Genomic DNA, 21,999 nt, shown 5'->3' on the forward strand with positions numbered 1-21,999 from the left:
ACTGACTTCATAGGGAGTTAGAATTTACAACTAATAAAAACATTTCTTTTTTCACTGATAATAAAGTATTCATAATAAGTATATACGGACTTAAGTTCGGCCGGGCCGAATCTTAAATACCCACCACCATGAATCCAAAAATATAATTGTTTCCTTAGAAAACTTCAAAATACATGCATAGAATTTCAGGTGGTTTTGATGACAGGTACTCTGCCAAGCAAACATATATACCAACATAGAAATCGGGGAGAATCTATATCAAAACAAATACCAATCCTCACCATATTCGCTACACCTATTTTCGGAGCGAAAATACCTCTAAATTTTGAATTTCCGGCAAATCGGATAAAAATTGCGGTGTCTAGAAGTCAAATCGGTAGATCGGTCTATATGTGGGGTAAATCAAAATCGATCGATACGCCCCATATTCGACTTACTTATGTGTGAACCCAAACTAGACCCAAAATATCGCCAAATTTTGAATTACAGGTAAATCGTATAACAATTGCGGTGAACGTGACTATTTTAGTAAAAGTGACTTTGGTCTTGTACACAAAAAAATAATTTGTTTATAGTTAAATGTTATTATTTGTTTCGAAATTTTCTATTTAGACAGCCATCCTTCGTCAAAATGACGACGCTTCATTTTATTTTCGATCTTAACTGTTTTTGGTCGATTGGGAAATGACAAATACATGTTATTCAAATTCAAAGATTTTATGAATTTTGTGTAATGTTAATTAAAAATGAACTGAAAAAAACTCTAAACTAAATTTTGGTTCTCATTTTTGATCATGATGTAATTTACAGCTCCTTGAAATAGGCCGTAGTCAAAATGATGAGGGATGACATTAGTGTATAAAAAATAAGGATGACTTTCCAGGGTTAATGAAATCTTAATTTTTTTTAATATGTCTCAAATATTTTATGAACTAATCATGGCTATAAAGTTCAATTTTTGTATGAACTACAGCAAAAGAAAATTTTTCTACGATTCCCAAAAATAGTAAAAATTAATTAAAGTATCTTTAAAATGGTCAAGATTTGGTGCCAATGATTTTTTCTTTACTCTTAGTTCATTTTTTCTTCTATGAGAGAGTGTAATTTCGTGTATTGTAGTTAAAAAGTAAACCAGAACACTAAATTTCCCTTAACAACGCTTTGTGGAAATCTGAAAATGTGGACTACAATTTAGTTCAATTTTCTCACGAGTTTGTTCATTCACCTTATAAAACAGTTTACTTTTTTACGGTGTAATCGTGGTTTTCGAAAAGAAAACAAGTAAGGAAAGTCTAAAGTCGGGCGGGGCCGACTATACTATACCCTGTACCACTTTGTAGATCTAAATTTTCGAGACCATATCACATCCGTCAAATGTGTTGGGGGCTATATAAAAAGGTTTGTCCCAAATACATAAATTTAAATATCACTCGATCTGGACAGAATTTGATAGACTTCTACAAATCTATAGACTCAAAATTTAAGTCGGCTAATGCACTACAGTGGAACACAATATTAGTAAAAAATATGTGAAACATTTAAATCTGAAGCAATTTTAAGGAAACTTCGAAAAAGTTTATTTATGATTTATCGCTCGATATATATGTATTAGAAGTTTAGGAAAATTAGAGTCATTTTTACAACTTTTATACTAAGCAGTGGCGATTTTACAAGGAAAATGTTGGTATTTTGACCATTTTTGTCGAAATCAGAAAAACATATATATGGGAGCTATATCTAAATCTGAACCGATTTCAACCAAATTTGGCACGCATAGTTACAATGCTAATTCTACTCCCTGTGCAAAATTTCAACTAAATCGGAGTTAAAAATTGGCCTCTGTGGTCATATGAGTGTAAATCGGGCGAAAGCTATATATGGGAGATATATCCAAATCTGAACCGATTTCAACCAAATTTGGCACGCATAGTTACAATGCTAATTCTACTCCCTGTGCAAAATTTCAACTAAATCGGAGCAAAAATTGGCCTCTGTGGGCAAATGAGTGTAAATCGGGCGAAAGCTATATATGGGAGCTATATCTAAATCTGAACCGATTTGGCTGATATTTTGCAAGTTTTTCGAGACCCATAAAATATTCGGATGTACGGAATTTGAGGAAGATCGGTTGATATACACGCTAATTATGACCAGATCGGTGAAAAATATATATGGCAGCTATATCTAAATCTGAACCGATTTTTTCCAAAATCAATAGGGATCGTCTGTGAGCCGAAACAGGACCCTATACTAAATTTAGGACAATCGGACTAAAACTGCGAGCTGTACTTTGCACACAAAAATACATCAACAGACAGACGGACAGACAGACGGACAGACAGACGGACATCGCTAAATCGACTCAGAATTTAATTCTAAGCCGATCCGTATACTAAAAGGTAGGTCTATGATTACTCCTTCTTGGCGTTACATACAAATGCACAAACTTATTATACCCTGTACCACAGTAGTGGTGAAGGGTATAAATATGGGAAATTTTTAAATCTGAAGCAATTTTAAGGAAACTTCGCAAAAGTTTATTTATGATTTATCGCTCGATATATATGTATTAGAAGTTTAGGAAAATTAGAGTCATTTTTACAACTTTTGGACTAAGCATTGGCGATTTTACAAGACAAATGTTGGTATTTTGACCATTTTTGTCGAAATCAGAAAAACATATATATGGGAGCTATATCTAAATCTGAACCGATTTCAACCAAATTTGGCACGCATAGCAACAATGCTAATTCTACTCTCTGTGCAAAATTTCAACTAAATCGGAGTTAAAAATTGGCCTCTGTGGCCATATGAGTGTAAATCGCGCGAAAGCTATATATGGGAGTTATATCTAAATCTGAACCGATTTCAACCAAATTTGGCACGCATAGCAACAATGCTAATTCTACTCTCTGTGCAAAATTTCAACTAAATCGGAGTTAAAAATTGGCCTCTGTGGCCATATGAGTGTAAATCGGGCGAAAGCTATATATGGGAGTTATATCTAAATCTGAACCGATTTCAACCAAATTTGGCACGCATAGCAACAATGCTAATTCTACTCCCTGTGCAAAATTTCAACTAAATCGGAGTTAAAAATTGGCCTCTGTGGTCATATGAGTGTAAATCGGGCGAAAGCTATATATGGGATATATATTCAAATCTGAACCGATTTCAACCAAATTTGGCACGCATAGTTACAATGCTAATTCTACTCCCTGTGCAAAATTTCAACTAAATCGGAGTTAAAAATTGGCCTCTGTGGTCATATGAGTGTAAATCGGGCGAAAGCTATATATGGGAGATATATCCAAATCTGAACCGATTTCAACCAAATTTGGCACGCATAGTTCATTGCTAATTCTACGCCCTGTGCAAAATTTCAACTAAATCGGAGTTAAAAATTGGCCTCTGTGGTCATATGAGTGTAAATCGGGCGAAAGCTATATATGGGAGCTATATCTAAATCTGAACCGATTTGGCTGATATTTTGCAAGTTTTTCGAGACCCATAAAATATTCGGATGTACGGAATTTGAGGAAGATCGGTTGATATACACGCCAATTATGACCAGATCGGTGAAAAATATATATGGCAGCTATATCTAAATCTGAACCGATTTTTTCCAAAATCAATAGGGATCGTCTTTGAGCCGAAACAGGACCCTGTACCAAATTTTAGGACAATCGGACTAAAACTGCGAGCTGTACTTTGCACACAAAAATACATCAACAGACAGACAGACGGACAGACAGACAGACAGACAGACAGACAGACAGACAGACAGACAGACAGACGGACATCGCTAAATCGACTCAGAATTTAATTCTAAGCCGATCCGTATACTAAAAGGTTGTTCTATGATTACTCCTTCTTGGCGTTACATACAAATGCACAAACTAATTATACCCTGTACCACAGTAGTGGTGAAGGGTATAAACAGATACTAATCCAATTCATATTCATATTCACATTCACTAATAGATTATATTCGTTATTCGCACATGACTTTTGTTCTTTCATCTATTTCAAAGCTACGTTGAAAAAAAAATTGTCGCAAACCAATAATTTCATGTCCTGAAAATACGGATGCAATTTTTGCGTAGCATAGAAAATGCATTTCTCTAATACAAAGTTTATTTGCTTGAGCAAAAGTCGGCAAGCTTTACATTGAAGGCGTTGTGTGCTTTGTAAAAGAAAATTTCGTTGAACTTGGATCATCTTTGCCGTAATAAGTCAGGCTAACTTAAGTATTATAGAAACTTAAATTTGAAAATTTTTTTGTACTCGTAATAATGATAAAAGATAATAAACAATGGAAGATATTCTATTTTATTTGATGTCTTTTGTACACTGAAAAAAAAAATATTGTCGTAAGTCAAAAAACGCATTCGTATTTTAAGGGCATGAAGACCTTAAAATACGAATGCGTTTTTTGCTTAGAATAGAAGTTTTTTTCTTTGTCCAAAAGACGGTAAACTTTTCTATACAGTCGCTTTTCGTTTATAATTAAGTGATACCACTTAAAAATGGGAATCTTAAAATGAAAGAAAAATTTTGTTTGACTGAGGTCAACTTGTCTTTAATATGTTAATTGTGAAAAATTCTTCAAAATTAATGAAATTGTCTTTAACTTTGTTGCCTTTTTGCATATTGACAACAAAGCAAAAAAGGTTTAAAAGTAGGAGATGTTTTAGCACTTTATTTTAAAGACGATTTATACTTGAAAGATTGTATAATTTCTACTTGAAGTCGACTCTGAGTTTAAGTTGTCGGTAACACGTTTTTTTGCACATGAAGAAAAAAACAGAAAAAATGAATTAATTAAAATTTGCTACCTAGAATCAAGTGTGCAAAACTTAAATTTAAAAACAATTCTGTCTTAAAAGTATCCTTAATTCAATTTTCCGGTTCTTTGGCTCGGAATCAATCGGACATGCTTTTTTTTCAGTATACTTGGAAAATGACATAATTACTTCTCGAGTCGAATTTGAGCTTTATGAAGGGCTATTACACGATGACAAAAAATTAAAAATTAAGTATATAATAAATCAAAATTTGTTTCCGACACTTCAAAAGTGAATTCTAATTCTATGAAAGAATCTTTAGTGTAATTCGTCGCTTCTTTGGTTCTGAAGCAATATGTTATTAGAGTAAATAACATAAAGTAATGGCAAAATCTTTGGATAAGTGTGTAACAATATTATCAATATAATGTCCACATTTAATGCAATTAAATGTATAAGGAGATTGGGAAAACGTGTGTAGGTTGTAATATTTAATGATTGAATTTGTGGTTTTACAATAAATTTATTCCCTTAAGCAGTCACAAATGTTAATTGTTTCGTCATTGGTGGTTTGTGAATGAAGAACACAGCAGTAAGCGAGTGTGGTTTTAAAACAAACTCCGACGGTGGTCTAGAGTAATTCACAAATTGCAATAAAACGAGCTATGTTCGACAAGAAGTAGTATCACGGCCACTTGGCATGAGATAGTCACGACCAAATACATAACTGCAAAGTTGAAATTAATCCTTTAATTACCATAAAATATTAATTACTACTAAAAGTGTTGTAGTAATTAAAATAAAAAGGATTTTGTTTTTTTTTATAACCACCTTCATAGAATGGCGATGGGGGTATAATAAGTTTGCCATTCCGTTTGTAACACATCAAAATATTGGTCGCAGACCCCGTAATGTATATACACTGATAAAAAGTGAGTAGTTAAACTAACGATAAATTTAATTTATTTTTATTGCAAAAAAAATTATTTGTTTGTATTTAAATTTTATAATTTTTTTATCGAAATTTATTTATATTAAAATAACGTGGGCATAAAGTTCAATTAAAGTACACATAAGTTTAAAATGAACTAAAGCAGAAGAAAATTTTCGTACAATTCCCAAAAGTAGTAAGAAAGAATTTGGCGCCAATGATTTTTATACCCTGCACCACACTGTGGAACGGGGTATTATAAGTTAGTGCATATGTTCGTAACACCCAGAAGGAGACGAGATAGACATATGGTGTCTTTGGCAATATTGCTCAGGGCTGGCCCCTGAGTCGATCTAGCAATGTCCGTCTGTCCGTCCGTCCGTCTGTCTGTGAACACATTTTTGTAATCAAAGTCTAGGTCGCAATTTTAGTCCAATGGACTTCAAATTTGGCACAAGTATGCACTTTGGGTCAGAATAGAACCCTATTGATTTTGGAAGAAATCGATTCAGTTTTAGATATAGCTCCCATATATATCTTTCGCCCGATATCTACTAATATGGCCCCAGAAGCTAGAATTTCAGTCTGATTTACTTTAAACTTTGCACAAAAAGTGCAATTGGGAGTGTCGTAAAGTGTGCCGAATTTGGTTGAAATCGGTTCAGATTTAGATATAGCTTCCATATATATCTTTCGCCCGATATGGACTTATGGACTGGCCCCAGAAGCCAGAGTTTTGCCCTAATTTGCTTCAAATTTTGCACAGGGAGTAGAATTCATATTGTAGATATGCATGCCGAATCTGGTTGTAACCGGTTCAGATTTAGATATAGCTCCCATATATATCTTTCCCCCGATTTTCACTCATATGATCACAGAGGTCAACGTTGTAATCCGATTTACGTGAAATTTTGCACAGGGAGTAGAAATAACATAACAGTGCACTCGCGGTAACGTGAACTAATTAAAACCAAGACAGTTCACGTTAGCGAAAATGTTAACGTTACCGATCTTCGGCAAATTAAAGAACAAAACAGCCATATTCGAGAGTTTTACACGTTCTAGCGTGATAGTCTTTTATTTTTGTTATTAGTAATATTAAACACTTAATTTAATTTCATTAAAAATTAAAAAAAAGAGATCGGAAAAAATATCGGTGGGTATGGAATTATAAAAGCAATTTAAATTAATAATTAAAATTCACGAAATGTTGTTAGCACCTATATTACCTGTTTATTTTCATAATTCATTATGATTGTAAATATATAAATAAATAAAATTTTGAGCACAATATTGTTTGGGAGAATTTTTTTAAGCATATAATATTTTTGGGTGCAAAATGCTTCCAAACATATTATATGGTCACATAATAACATATTGTTTTTGGAAGACAACATTATTGAATATGGATGCAAAAATACAAAATGTTTGGAACTTAGACTACCCAAACATATATTGTTTAGACCAATATGCTTTCAAACATATTATATATTGGTAGAGATCAAACATATAAATGTTTGGGCAATAGCCAAAAATGTATAGGCTTGAAGCAAAATATGTTTGGGAGTATATGTTACAGAAGCGATTTTTTGTGAGCGTGTATAACTATGCAAATCAAATTTGGTTGAAATCGGTTCAGATTTAGATAAACATAGCTCCCATATATATGTTTTACTTATTTCAGCGATAAATGTCAATGCTTCGAATTTAAATGTTTCCCATATTTATACCCTTCACCACTACTGTGGTACAGGGTATAATAAGTTTGTGCATTTGTATGTAACGCCAAGAAGGAGTAATCATAGACCAACCTTTTAGTATACGGATCGGCTTAGAATTAAATTCTGAGTCGATTTAGCGATGTCCGTCTGTCTGTCTGTCCGTCTGTCTGTCTGTCTGTCTGTCTGTCTGTCTGTCTGTCTGTCTGTTGATGTATTTTTGTGTGCAAAGTACAGCTCGCAATTTTAGTCCGATTGTCCTAAAATTTGGTATAGGGTCCTGTTTCGGCTCAAAGACGATCCCTATTGATTTTGGAAAAAATCGGTTCAGATTTAGATATAGCTGTCATATATATTTTTCACCGATCTGGTCATAATTGGCGTGTATATCAACCGATCTTCCTCAAATTCCGTACATCCGAATATTTTATGAGTCTCGAAAAACTTGCAAAATATCAGCAACATCGGTTCAGATTTAGATATAGCTCCCATATATAGCTTTCGCCCGATTTACACTCATTTGCCCACAGAGGCCAATTTTTTGCTCCGATTTAGTTAAAATTTTGCATAGGGAGTAGAATTAACGTTGTTACTATGCGTGCCAAATTTGCTTGAAATCGGTTCAGATTTGGATATATCTCCCATATAAAGCTTTCGCCCGATTTACACTCATATGACCACAGAGGCCAATTTTTAACTCCGATTTAGTTGAAATTTTGCACAGGAAGTAGAATTAGCATTGTAGCTATGCGTGCCAAATTTGGTTGAAATCGGTTCAGATTTAGATATAGCTCCCATATATATGTTTTTCTGATTTCGACAAAAATGGTCAAAATACCAACATTTTCCTTGTAAAATCGCCACTGCTTAGTCGAAAAGTTGTAAAAATGACTCTAATTTTCCTAAACTTCTAATACATATATATCGAGCGATAAATCATAAATAAACTTTTTCGAAGTTTCCTTAAAATTGCTTCAGATTTAAACGTTTCCCATATTTATACCCTTCACCACTACTGTGGTACAGGGTATAATAAGTTTGTGCATTTGTATGTAACGCCAAGAAGGAGTAATCATAGACCAACCTTTTAGTATACGGATCGGCTTAGAATTAAATTCTGAGTCGATTTAGCGATGTCCGTCTGTCTGCACGTCTGTCTGTCTGTCTGTTGCTGTATTTTTGTGTGCAAAGTACAGCCCGCAGTTTTAGTCCGATTGTCCTAAAATTTGGTATAGGGTCCTGTTTCGGCTCAAAGACGATCCCTATTGATTTTGGAAAAAATCGGTTCAGATTTAGATATAGCTGCCATATATATTTTTCACCGATCTGGTCATAATTGGCGTGTATATCAACCGATCTTCCTCAAATTCCGTACATCCGAATATTTTATGAGTCTCGAAAAACTTGCAAAATATCAGCAACATCGGTTCAGATTTAGATATAGCTCCCATATATAGCTTTCGCCCGATTTACACTCATTTGCCAACAGAGGCCAATTTTTTGCTCCGATTTAGTTGAAATTTTGCATAGGGAGTAGAATTAGCGTTGTTACTATGCGTGCCAAATTTGGTTGAAATCGGTTCAGATTTAGATATAGCTCCCATATATATGTTTTTCTGATTTCGACAAAAATGGTCAAAATAGCAACATTTTCCTTGTAAAATCGCCACTGCTTAGTCGAAAAGTTGTAAAAATGACTCTAATTTTCCTAAACTTCTAATACATATATATCGAGCGATAAATCATAAATAAACTTTTTCGAAGTTTCCTTAAAATTGCTTCAGATTTAAACGTTTCCCATATTTTTATACCCTTCACCACTACTGTGGTACAGGGTATAATAAGTTTGTGCATTTGTATGTAACGCCAAGAAGGAGTAATCATAGACCAACCTTTTAGTATACGGATCGGCTTAGAATTAAATTCTGAGTCGATTTAGCGATGTCCGTCTGTCTGTCTGTCCGTCTGTCTGTCTGTCTGTCTGTCTGTCTGTCTGTCTGTCTGTTGATGTATTTTTGTGTGCAAAGTACAGCTCGCAATTTTAGTCCGATTGTCCTAAAATTTGGTATAGGGTCCTGTTTCGGCTCAAAGACGATCCCTATTGATTTTGGAAAAAATCGGTTCAGATTTAGATATAGCTGTCATATATATTTTTCACCGATCTGGTCATAATTGGCGTGTATATCAACCGATCTTCCTCAAATTCCGTACATCCGAATATTTTATGAGTCTCGAAAAACTTGCAAAATATCAGCAACATCGGTTCAGATTTAGATATAGCTCCCATATATAGCTTTCGCCCGATTTACACTCATTTGCCCACAGAGGCCAATTTTTTGCTCCGATTTAGTTAAAATTTTGCATAGGGAGTAGAATTAACGTTGTTACTATGCGTGCCAAATTTGCTTGAAATCGGTTCAGATTTGGATATATCTCCCATATAAAGCTTTCGCCCGATTTACACTCATATGACCACAGAGGCCAATTTTTAACTCCGATTTAGTTGAAATTTTGCACAGGAAGTAGAATTAGCATTGTAGCTATGCGTGCCAAATTTGGTTGAAATCGGTTCAGATTTAGATATAGCTCCCATATATATGTTTTTCTGATTTCGACAAAAATGGTCAAAATACCAACATTTTCCTTGTAAAATCGCCACTGCTTAGTCGAAAAGTTGTAAAAATGACTCTAATTTTCCTAAACTTCTAATACATATATATCGAGCGATAAATCATAAATAAACTTTTTCGAAGTTTCCTTAAAATTGCTTCAGATTTAAACGTTTCCCATATTTATACCCTTCACCACTACTGTGGTACAGGGTATAATAAGTTTGTGCATTTGTATGTAACGCCAAGAAGGAGTAATCATAGACCAACCTTTTAGTATACGGATCGGCTTAGAATTAAATTCTGAGTCGATTTAGCGATGTCCGTCTGTCTGCACGTCTGTCTGTCTGTCTGTTGCTGTATTTTTGTGTGCAAAGTACAGCCCGCAGTTTTAGTCCGATTGTCCTAAAATTTGGTATAGGGTCCTGTTTCGGCTCAAAGACGATCCCTATTGATTTTGGAAAAAATCGGTTCAGATTTAGATATAGCTGCCATATATATTTTTCACCGATCTGGTCATAATTGGCGTGTATATCAACCGATCTTCCTCAAATTCCGTACATCCGAATATTTTATGAGTCTCGAAAAACTTGCAAAATATCAGCAACATCGGTTCAGATTTAGATATAGCTCCCATATATAGCTTTCGCCCGATTTACACTCATTTGCCAACAGAGGCCAATTTTTTGCTCCGATTTAGTTGAAATTTTGCATAGGGAGTAGAATTAGCGTTGTTACTATGCGTGCCAAATTTGGTTGAAATCGGTTCAGATTTAGATATAGCTCCCATATATATGTTTTTCTGATTTCGACAAAAATGGTCAAAATAGCAACATTTTCCTTGTAAAATCGCCACTGCTTAGTCGAAAAGTTGTAAAAATGACTCTAATTTTCCTAAACTTCTAATACATATATATCGAGCGATAAATCATAAATAAACTTTTTCGAAGTTTCCTTAAAATTGCTTCAGATTTAAACGTTTCCCATATTTTTTTTTACTAACATTGTGTTCCACCCTAGTGCATCAGCCGACTTAAATTTTGAGTCTATAGATTTTGTAGAAGTCTATCAAATTCTTCCAGATCGAGTGATATTTAAATTTATGTATTTGGGACAAACCTTTATATATAGCCCCAACACATATGACGGATGTGATATGGTATCGAAAATTTAGATCTACAAAGTGGTGCAGGGTATAATATAGTCGGCCCCGCCCGACTTCAGACTTTCCTTACTGGTTTTTTACTAACATTGTGTTCCACCCTAGTGCATCAGCCGACTTAAATTTTGAGTCTATAGATTTTGTAGAAGTCTATCAAATTCTTCCAGATCGAGTGATATTTAAATTTATGTATTTGGGACAAACCTTTATATATAGCCCCAACACATATGACGGATGTGATATGGTATCGAAAATTTAGATCTACAAAGTGGTGCAGGGTATAATATAGTCGGCCCCGCCCGACTTCAGACTTTCCTTACTGGTTTTTTACTAACATTGTGGGTGGAACCCCAGGGGATTAGCCGAATTTTTAAGTCTACAGTTTTTTTTAGAAGTCTAACAAATTTTGCCCAGATCGAGTCAGAATTAAATGTATGTATAGGAAAACAAAAACGTTTATATGTAGTACCCAACACATTTGACGGATTTGAAATGGTATCGAAAATGTGGATCTACAAAGTTGTGCAGGGTATAATATTTTCGGCCCCGCCCGTCTTTAGATTTTCCTTACTTGTTATGCCCTTCACCATAGGATGGGGTATATGGTTTGTTAACTTTGTCATTCCGTTTGTAACATATCGAAATATTGCTCTAAGACCCCATAAAGTACATATATTTTCTGGGTCGTGGTGAAATTCTGAGTCGATCTGAGTCCGTCCGTCCGTCTGTTGAAATCACGCTAACTTCCGAACGAAAAAAAGCTATCGACTTGAAACTTGGCACAAGTAGTTGCTATTGATGTAGGTCAGATGGTATTGCAAATGGGCAATATCGGTTCACTTTTACGTATAGCCCCCATATAAACGGACCCCCAAATTTGGCTTGCAGACCCTCTAAGAGAAGCAAATTTCATCCGATCCGGCTGAAATTTGGTACATGGTGTTAGTATATGGTCTCTAATAACCATGCAAAGATTGGTCCACATCGGTCCATAATTATATAAAGCCCCCATATAAACCGATCCCCCGATTTGGCTTTCGGAGAGAAGCAAATTTCATCCGATCCGGCTGAAATTTGGTAAATGGTGTTAGTATATGGTATCTAACAACTATGCACAAATTGGTCCATATCGGTCAATAATTATATATAGCCCCATATAAACCGATCCCCCGATTGGGCTTGCGGAGCCTCTAAGAGAAGCAAATTTCATCCGATCCGGCTGAAATTTGGAACATGGTGTTAGTATATAGTCTCTAACAACCCTACAAAACTTGGTCCACATCGGTGCATAATTATGTATGGCCCCCATATAAACCGACCACCATATTTGACCTCCGGAGCCTCTTAGAAGACCAAAATTCAGTTGATATTTGGTACGTGGTGTTAATATATGGCCTCAAACACCCATGCAAAATTTAGTCGAAATCGGTCCATAATTATATATAGCCCCCATATAAACCGATCCCCAAATTTGACCTCCGGAGCGCCTTGGAAGAGCAAAATTCATCCGATTCGGTTGAAATTTGGTACGTGATGTTAGTATATGGTATCCAACAACCATTCAGGAATTGGTTCATATCAGTCCATAATTATATAACTCCCATATAAACCGATCCCCAGATTTGACCTCCGGTGCCTTTTGGAGAAGCAAAATTCATCCGATCTGGTTGAAATTTGGTACGTGGTGGTAGTATATGATATTTAACAACCATGCGTTGCGGATAAATTCTGAGTCGATGTAGCGATGTCAGTCCATCTGTTGATGTTACGCTAATTTCTTAACCCTTTCATTACCGAAATAAACCTAATGATAAAAACTTTTATTTTTCTTCTGTTTTTACTTGTACTAATAGCATGTAGAACAAAAATTGACATTTTGAAAACCTACCTCAATTACTTCAAGAGCTATATGAGCTTGTTCTGAAAACTTGATTCTTGAATTGTGACCAAATGGCCTTACGAAAATAAGCGCTATGTGGCCTATAATATCTTTCAAAATGTGAGAAAAAATACAAAACTGAACCCGTGAAAGTATCAGCTATAGTTTTTGTATAAATGTCCATTTACTAGAAACATACAGTACAAAAATTGTCTCAAATTTTCGTATTTTTCTTTTATTGTTAAAGAAGTTTATAAAAATATATTTTAGACCTAACCAATATGGACAATATTTATTTCGTGTCTTTTTCGAATGTCCTTCTAAGTGGACATCGGTAGTGAAAGGTTAACAAAATAAGCTATCGACTTGAAACTTGGTACAAGGAGTTGCTATTGATGTAGGTCAAATGGTATTGCTTCCCATCCATATAAATAAAAATAACACCGAATAATAAATCGAAACTAAGGAAAAAGAATTTCGTGTCTTTTTCGAATGTCCTTCTAAGTGGACATCGGTAGTGAAAGGGTTAACAAAATAAGCTATCGACTTGAAGCTTGGTACAAGGAGTTGTTATTGATGTTATTGGTATTGTCAAATCCCGATCCCTTGGATTTGACTTCCGGGGCCTCTTGGAAGGGCAAATTTTATCTGATACCATTGAAATTTCGTATGTGATCAATTATATGTCCTCTAACATTGGTTCATAATTATATATAGCGCCCATATAAACCAATTCCCACATTGTATGTTAGAACATATGGAGTGTTAAAAAAAGGCAGAATAAATGCCTCTTAGTCTTCGTTCTGAATCGTGTTATATATAATCTATAAATAATTATCAAACGATATTTTCGATATATTCAATTTGTCGCGGTAATTAGGTAATTTCAACTGGATCAGATGAAATTTGTTGTTTCATGAGGTTTCCGAAGTTAAATCTTGGGGGTCGGTTTATATAGGAGCAATATATAATTATGAACAGATAGTCGAGTCTGAACGGTGAAACCACTTAAAGAAATGGTGAATCACTCAGAAATGTCACCGACATATATGCAAGGCGAACCAGTGCACCACGGTGGTGGGGAGGTTTGGTTAGGTTACTTAGACTATTCAGTCCATTGTGATACCACATTGGTGAACTTCTCTCTTATCACTGAGTGCTGCCCGATTCCATGTTAAGCTCAATGGAAAGGGACCTCCTTTTTATAGCCGAGTCCGAACGGCGTTCCACATTGCTGTGAAACCACTTAGAGAAGTTTTGAAACCCTCAGAAATGTCACCAGCATTACTCAGGTTAGTGGCAGCCCGATATTTCAGGCTCATTTAGATTATTCGGGATTTCTTTAGAAAACTGACATATTTTATTTGACAGCTTGGGCGAATACTATGTTGGAAGTGTACCGAAAATAGTTGGAAGGGCGCAGAAAACACTTTCGGGAAGTTTTCTTATTTAAGTTTACATTGAACATAAATAACCGAATGCAGGTTTTTTGATATTAAAAACTCCGGATCTACCGGTCCACCGAAAATGGTATTTTATACAAAACCGATAATCGGTGCAAAACGGTTTTCACTGACAGATTTTGATCACTCTAGGTGTCACCACTAAAAAACTTATTGGTGTTTCTTCAAAACTGGGTTTGAGCCCACGACCCTGTGTATGCAAGGCGGGCATGTTAACCATTGCACCACGCTGGTGGATATAATAAATGGTTAATTTATCAGCAAAAAGGCTAAATGACCACACTGTTCTTCAACTAATTCCATCTTTATTTATTTCTTTCTTTCTCTAATTAATATCTCAATATATACAGTGAGCAGCAAAAGTCATGCTACCCTTGGTATGATAATTTCTCATAACATTTTTTGGTAAAGCTTTTGAAAAAATATGTAGAGAATGTCAAAATCATTCAATCCAAGTACAATTTTATGATGTGATATTACCGGAACATTAGATATTTAAAATTTTATTTTATTAACGCTATTTATCTATATGTCATATTTACATTCTTGAACAAAATAGATACATTTCAAATGGCCGATAAGGAACATCATCTTATTTAATTGTATGTGTAAAGCTTTTCGTTTTGTACAGGGAGATCTGCGGTGAATAGTATATAAAATAATGGACCAAGTACCGAACCTCATAGGACCCCAGCATTAATATCTTCGATTTGGCTAATTTCTCCGCCTCTTTTAGATAAAAGTATCTATCATGTATGTACGATTTCAAGAATTAGTATTAATTTATTGGCAAAGCATTTTGAGTTGGTAAAAGAGGCCTTCATGCCAAACTTTATCAAAAGCTTGTTATATCAAGAAACGCACCTTTGAGAGCACTGCCAACAGATTTATTGGCCGATACAAATTTATCTGATTTATCTGATCTGAAAGTGGAAATTGATTCCCAAACATCAATTTACACTTTCCATTGAGGTGGAACAAAACAATGTGTAAAGCAAGTATTGAATATATATGTTTGTTATGAAATTAGATTTGCCAACAAGTTTTTATACGAACTACTGTACTAATTGTGGAAATTAAATTAATTGAACAGCTAAATAAGCTTTAAACAAATGAAGCCATAGAGTAACTAATTACTTTATAAGTGAAAGCCATTAAAACAATTATTACTAATAAACAAAATGAACAATTCTTTTAAACAAAGGCGAGCTGTACGAGCAAACGTTTCTATTGACTACATACACCCAGAAAAAAGTGCCTTCGAAACTAAAGGAAAAAAATTTCATCAATATCCATCCATTTTATTTCCATTAAGGTAAATTTTTGTGAAAAATAATAAAATTTACTCGTTTCAGTAAAAAAATCCTAAACTGTAAGCAGTTAGGAATAATTCATTAACTAGAATAAGGCATGGAATTTTACTCATACTATTTTCTTCGCTGGGTATAAGAATTTACTACTGAAAAAGAAAATTTTATTCACCGATAACAAAGCATTCGTAAAAATAAACAAAAACCGAACTAAAACCAAGTTTCCTCAAAATTAGTAAAATTTCTTATAAAATGATAATTGCGACTTCCTTTATAATAGAAAGTTTTTCATACATACGAACAACACTTGGCATAGAAAAATATTTTAGTTCATTCGTACTAAGAAGTATGCAATCCTTTCAAAACTTAAGGAAACACACTTGTTAGAATATAGGAAATTTTCCTAAATTTCTATTGTCTACCTGTCATCGATACCTGTCATCGTAATCGATGTGTTTGCGCGTGGGTGTAATCGATATATTTGCGCGTCGGTTGTTTTTTTAGTTGGAATCGCGTTGTTTTGGTATACGGAGAGATTGTTAAAAAATAATATGGTAAAATAATATAATAAATAACAAATAAGATATATAAAATATTTGTTATTTTAAATTAGTGAGAAAAATTTTCGTTTTTTTAAATAAATCTATCAATGTTCGTGATAGTGTATAAAGAAAGAAAACACCAGCAGAATAACAACCCTTTCATTTGTCTTCATTTTGGAATCTTCAATTATCAGGTAATATTCAGTGACGCTAACCTTTTGCAACAAAAATGTTTTATGATTTTTTATATTTGTAGGTATTGAAATTGTAAAAGGAGGACAAAATCGTTAGGCAGCAACTTATTAAAAGTGAAAAGTACAAGAAGAAGAAAAAGTGCGTTTTACAGTTGATAATATCACACGGAAATTGGAAATAGTGGAATAATAAACTAATATTTCAAAGAGATTCGATGCTGTTGATTCTTAATAAATATATTCAATATATTAATAAAACATGTCTTTTATTGAAGATAAAATTGCTTATAGAAATAAATAAATTTGTATTTAAAAACGAAGGTAAGCAGTTCTAATTATGAAGTAAAAGTTTTACCACAAATGTGTAAGATTTGTCGAAATGAATGAAAAAATTTCAATAAAATCATTCCATATATGAATTCAAATTAGTTAAATTTTTTCATTCTGTAGTATAGTGGTATATAAATATAGGAAAATGTTAACTAATATATGGAATGCATTATTCCTAATTTCTACGAAAATCACATCGTTCAAACAAATAAAAATGTCTTTGGCGCTATACGAAGTTCAACTTTCTTCACAATGAGTTCATTTTAACTTAAAGAAGGGGTCACTTTTTTCTGGGTGTAGAAAAAAAGTGTTTCGTAAATTTAAGAAGATTTTTACAATAATTTATTGCAAGAATTTTCCAAAATTTTAGTTCATTTTTCGTATCTTCAACGAAAATTAGCTACTCGAAAGGAAATTTTACAAATTCTAAGTAGCAATCGTTTAGTTCATGGCCTACAAAATACGATGGAAATTTCCTTAAAAAATTTCTTAACTGGTAGTTAAAAATTCGTTTGTCATTCTATAAAACTACACGCAGAGAAGAAACATGATTGTCACAATCATATTCGAAGAGCAAAATAATATGATCGGAGCTATTTTTGCGGCGACCTTGTAACATTTTCACCTGCAACCATGTTGGCTCAGTGAACATCGTTCTAAGAAAAATAAAATTGTCCTCATCTAAAATATTATTATATTGATAAAAAGAAATTTGTTTCCATTAAAAGACAATGGTCACGATCTAAAATGTTATGGTATTCGTCAAAAATGTTTTTCTTCCCGTTAAAAGAACATGGTCACAACCTCAAATGTTTTGATCTTTTTTCGTCGTCGAAAAAAGGACCCCACTTGAGGAAACAACACACAAAATTAACTTGATCTATTTGTTTTTATTTATTTATAAACTAATTCATTGTTTATTTGTATTTGTAATGTCGTGCACATATTTTTACACACTCTATTTTGGTTCAATTTCAACAATAAGTAATCATTCCATATTTATTTCGTGCCCATCAAATGTACCAACGCAGACATCATGTAACTGCAAATAAAAATAAATTATATAAATGCAGACCAAAAAACATTTTTTCAATTACACTCTCCTTTTTTGTGTTCACATGAAACCACGTGCCACTTCTGAATAAATAAATTAACACAAAACACACAAATTCTGTATTCTCCGTCCATTCCAAGAAACAATCAACACACGACTGACGCGCAAAATGAAAATCGTGTGTACCTGCTCAACGTTTTTATAAAATTCTTTTCGCTGCAAAAAAATTAAAAAAATAAATGGTCACGAAAACAATGCACATGGTCTTTATGGCCATGTAATGGTTCTAGACATGTCTGTACGTAACCTATAAAAATATTTTTTTCTCTGCAAAAAAGTAAAGAAAACCAGTAAGGAAAGTCTAAAGTCGGGCGGGGCCGACTATATTATACCCTGCACCAATTTGTAGATCTAAATTTTCGATACCATATCACATCCGTCAAATGTGTTGGGGGCTATATATAAAGGTTTGTCCCAAATACATACATTCAAATATCACTCGATCTGGAAGAATTTGATAGACTTCTACAAAATCTATAGACTCAAAATTTAAGTCGGCTAATGCACTAGGGTGGAACACAATGTTAGTAAAAACCAGTAAGGAAAGTCTAAAGTCGGGCGGGGCCGACTATATTATACCCTGCACCACTTTGTAGATCTAAATTTTCGATACCATATCACATCCGTCAAATGTGTTGGGGGCTATATATAAAGGTTTGTCCCAAATACATACATTCAAATATCACTCGATCTGGAAGAATTTGATAGACTTCTACAAAATCTATAGACTCAAAATTTAAGTCGGCTAATGCACTAGGGTGGAACACAATGTTAGTAAAAACCAGTAAGGAAAGTCTAAAGTCGGGCGGGGCCGACTATATTATACCCTGCACCACTTTGTAGATCTAAATTTTCGATACCATATCACATCCGTCAAATGTGTTGGGGGCTATATATAAAGGTTTGTCCCAAATACATACATTCAAATATCACTCGATCTGGAAGAATTTGATAGACTTCTACAAAATCTATAGACTCAAAATTTAAGTCGGCTAATGCACTAGGGTGGAACACAATGTTAGTAAAAAAAATATGGGAAACGTTTAAATCTGAAGCAATTTTAAGGAAACTTCGAAAAAGTTTATTTATGATTTATCGCTCGATATATATGTATTAGAAGTTTAGGAAAATTAGAGTCATTTTTACAACTTTTCGACTAAGCAGTGACGATTTTACAAGGAAAATGTTGGTATTTTGACCATTTTTGTCGAAATCAGAAAAACATATATATGGGAGCTATATCTAAATCTGAACCGATTTCAACCAAATTTGGCACGCATAGCTACAATGCTAATTCTACTCCCTGTGCAAAATTTCAACTAAATCGGAGTTAAAAATTGGCCTCTGTGGTCATATGAGTGTAAATCGGGCGAAAGCTTTATATGGGAGATATATCCAAATCTGAACCGATTTCAAGCAAATTTGGCACGCATAGTTACAACGCTAATTCTACTCCCTATGCAAAATTTCAACTAAATCGGAGCAAAAAATTGGCCTCTGTGGGCAAATGAGTGTAAATCGGGCGAAAGCTATATATGGGAGCTATATCTAAATCTGAACCGATTTTGCTGATATTTTGCAAGTTTTTCGAGACTCATAAAATATTCGGATGTACGTAATTTGAGGAAGATCGGTTGATATACACGCCAATTATGACCAGATCGGTGAAAAATATATATGGCAGCTATATCTAAATCTGAACCGATTTTTTCCAAAATCAATAGGGATCGTCTTTGAGCCGAAACAGGACACTATACCAAATTTTAGGACAATCGGACTAAAACTGCGAGCTCTACTTTGCACACAAAAATACATCAACAGACAGACAGACAGACAGACAGACGGACAGACAGACGGACAGACAGACGGACAGACAGACAGACGGACATCGCTAAATCGACTCAGAATTTAATTCTAAGCCGATCCGTATACTAAAAGGTTGGTCTATGATTACTCCTTCTTGGCGTTACATACAAATGCACAAACTTATTATACCCTGTACCACAGTAGTGGTGAAGGGTATAAAAATATGGGAAACATTTAAATCTGGAGCAATTTTAAGAAAACTTCGCAAAAGTTTATTTATGATTTATCGCACGATATATATGCATTAGAAGTTTAGGAAAATTAGAGTCATTTTTACAACTTTTCGACTAAGCAGTGGCGATTTTACAAGGAAAATGTTGGTATTTTGACCATTTTTGTCGAAATCAGAAAAACATATATATGGGAGCTATATCTAAATCTGAACCGATTTCAACCAAATTTGGCACGCATAGCTACAATGCTAATTCTACTCCCTTTGTAAAATTTCAACTAAATCGGAGTTAAAAATTGGCCTCTACGGTCATATGAGTGTAAATCGGGCGAAAGCTATATATGGGAGATATATCTAAATCTGAACCGATTTCAACCAAATTTGGCACGCATAGCTACAATGCTAATTCTACTCCCTGTGCAAAATTTCAACTAAATCGGAGCAAAAAATTGGCCTCTGTGGTCATATGAGTGTAAATCGGGCGAAAGCTATATATGGAAGCTATATCTAAATCTGAATCGATTTCAACCAAATTTGGCACGCATAGCTACAATGCTAATTATACTCCCTGTGCAAAATTTCAACTAAATCGGAGCATAAAATTGGCCTCTGTGGTCATTTGAGTGTAAATCGGGCGAAAGCTATATATGGGAGCTATATCTAAATCTGAACCGATTTCAACCAAATTTGACACGCATTGCTACAATGCTAATTCTACTCCCTGTGCAAAATTTCAACTAAATCGGAGCAAAAAATTGGCCTCTGTGGGCAAATGAGTGTAAATCGGGCGAAAGCTATATATGGGAGCTATATCTAAATCTGAACCGATATGGCTGATATTTTGCAAGTTTTTCGAGACTCATAAAATATTCGGATGTACGGAATTTGAGGAAGATCGGTTGATATACACGCCAATTATGACCAGATCGGTGAAAAATATATATGGCAGCTATATCTAAATCTGAACCGATTTTTTCCAAAATCAATAGGGATCGTCTTTGAGCCGAAACAGGACCCTATACCAAATTTTAGGACAATCGGACTAAAACTGCGAGCTGTACTTTGCACACAAAAATACATCAACAGACAGACAGACAGACGGACAGACAGACAGACAGACAGACAGACAGACAGACAGACGGACATCGCTAAATCGACTCAGAATTTAATTCTAAGACGATCGGTATACTAAACGATGGGTCTCAGACTTTTCCTTCTTGGCGTTACATACAAATGCACAAACTTATTATACCCTGTACCACAGTAGTGGTGAAGGGTATAAAAATATGGGAAACGTTTAAATCTGAAGCAATTTTAAGGAAACTTCGAAAAAGTTTATTTATGATTTATCGCTCGATATATATGTATTAGAAGTTTAGGAAAATTAGAGTCATTTTTACAACTTTTCGACTAAGCAGTGACGATTTTACAAGGAAAATGTTGGTATTTTGACCATTTTTGTCGAAATCAGAAAAACATATATATGGGAGCTATATCTAAATCTGAACCGATTTCAACCAAATTTGGCACGCATAGCTACAATGCTAATTCTACTCCCTGTGCAAAATTTCAACTAAATCGGAGTTAAAAATTGGCCTCTGTGGTCATATGAGTGTAAATCGGGCGAAAGCTTTATATGGGAGATATATCCAAATCTGAACCGATTTCAAGCAAATTTGGCACGCATAGTTACAACGCTAATTCTACTCCCTATGCAAAATTTCAACTAAATCGGAGCAAAAAATTGGCCTCTGTGGGCAAATGAGTGTAAATCGGGCGAAAGCTATATATGGGAGCTATATCTAAATCTGAACCGATTTTGCTGATATTTTGCAAGTTTTTCGAGACTCATAAAATATTCGGATGTACGTAATTTGAGGAAGATCGGTTGATATACACGCCAATTATGACCAGATCGGTGA

Source organism: Haematobia irritans, chromosome 3 (assembly GCF_050003625.1).
Source record: "Haematobia irritans isolate KBUSLIRL chromosome 3, ASM5000362v1, whole genome shotgun sequence".
Lineage (NCBI taxonomy): Eukaryota > Metazoa > Arthropoda > Insecta > Diptera > Muscidae > Haematobia > Haematobia irritans.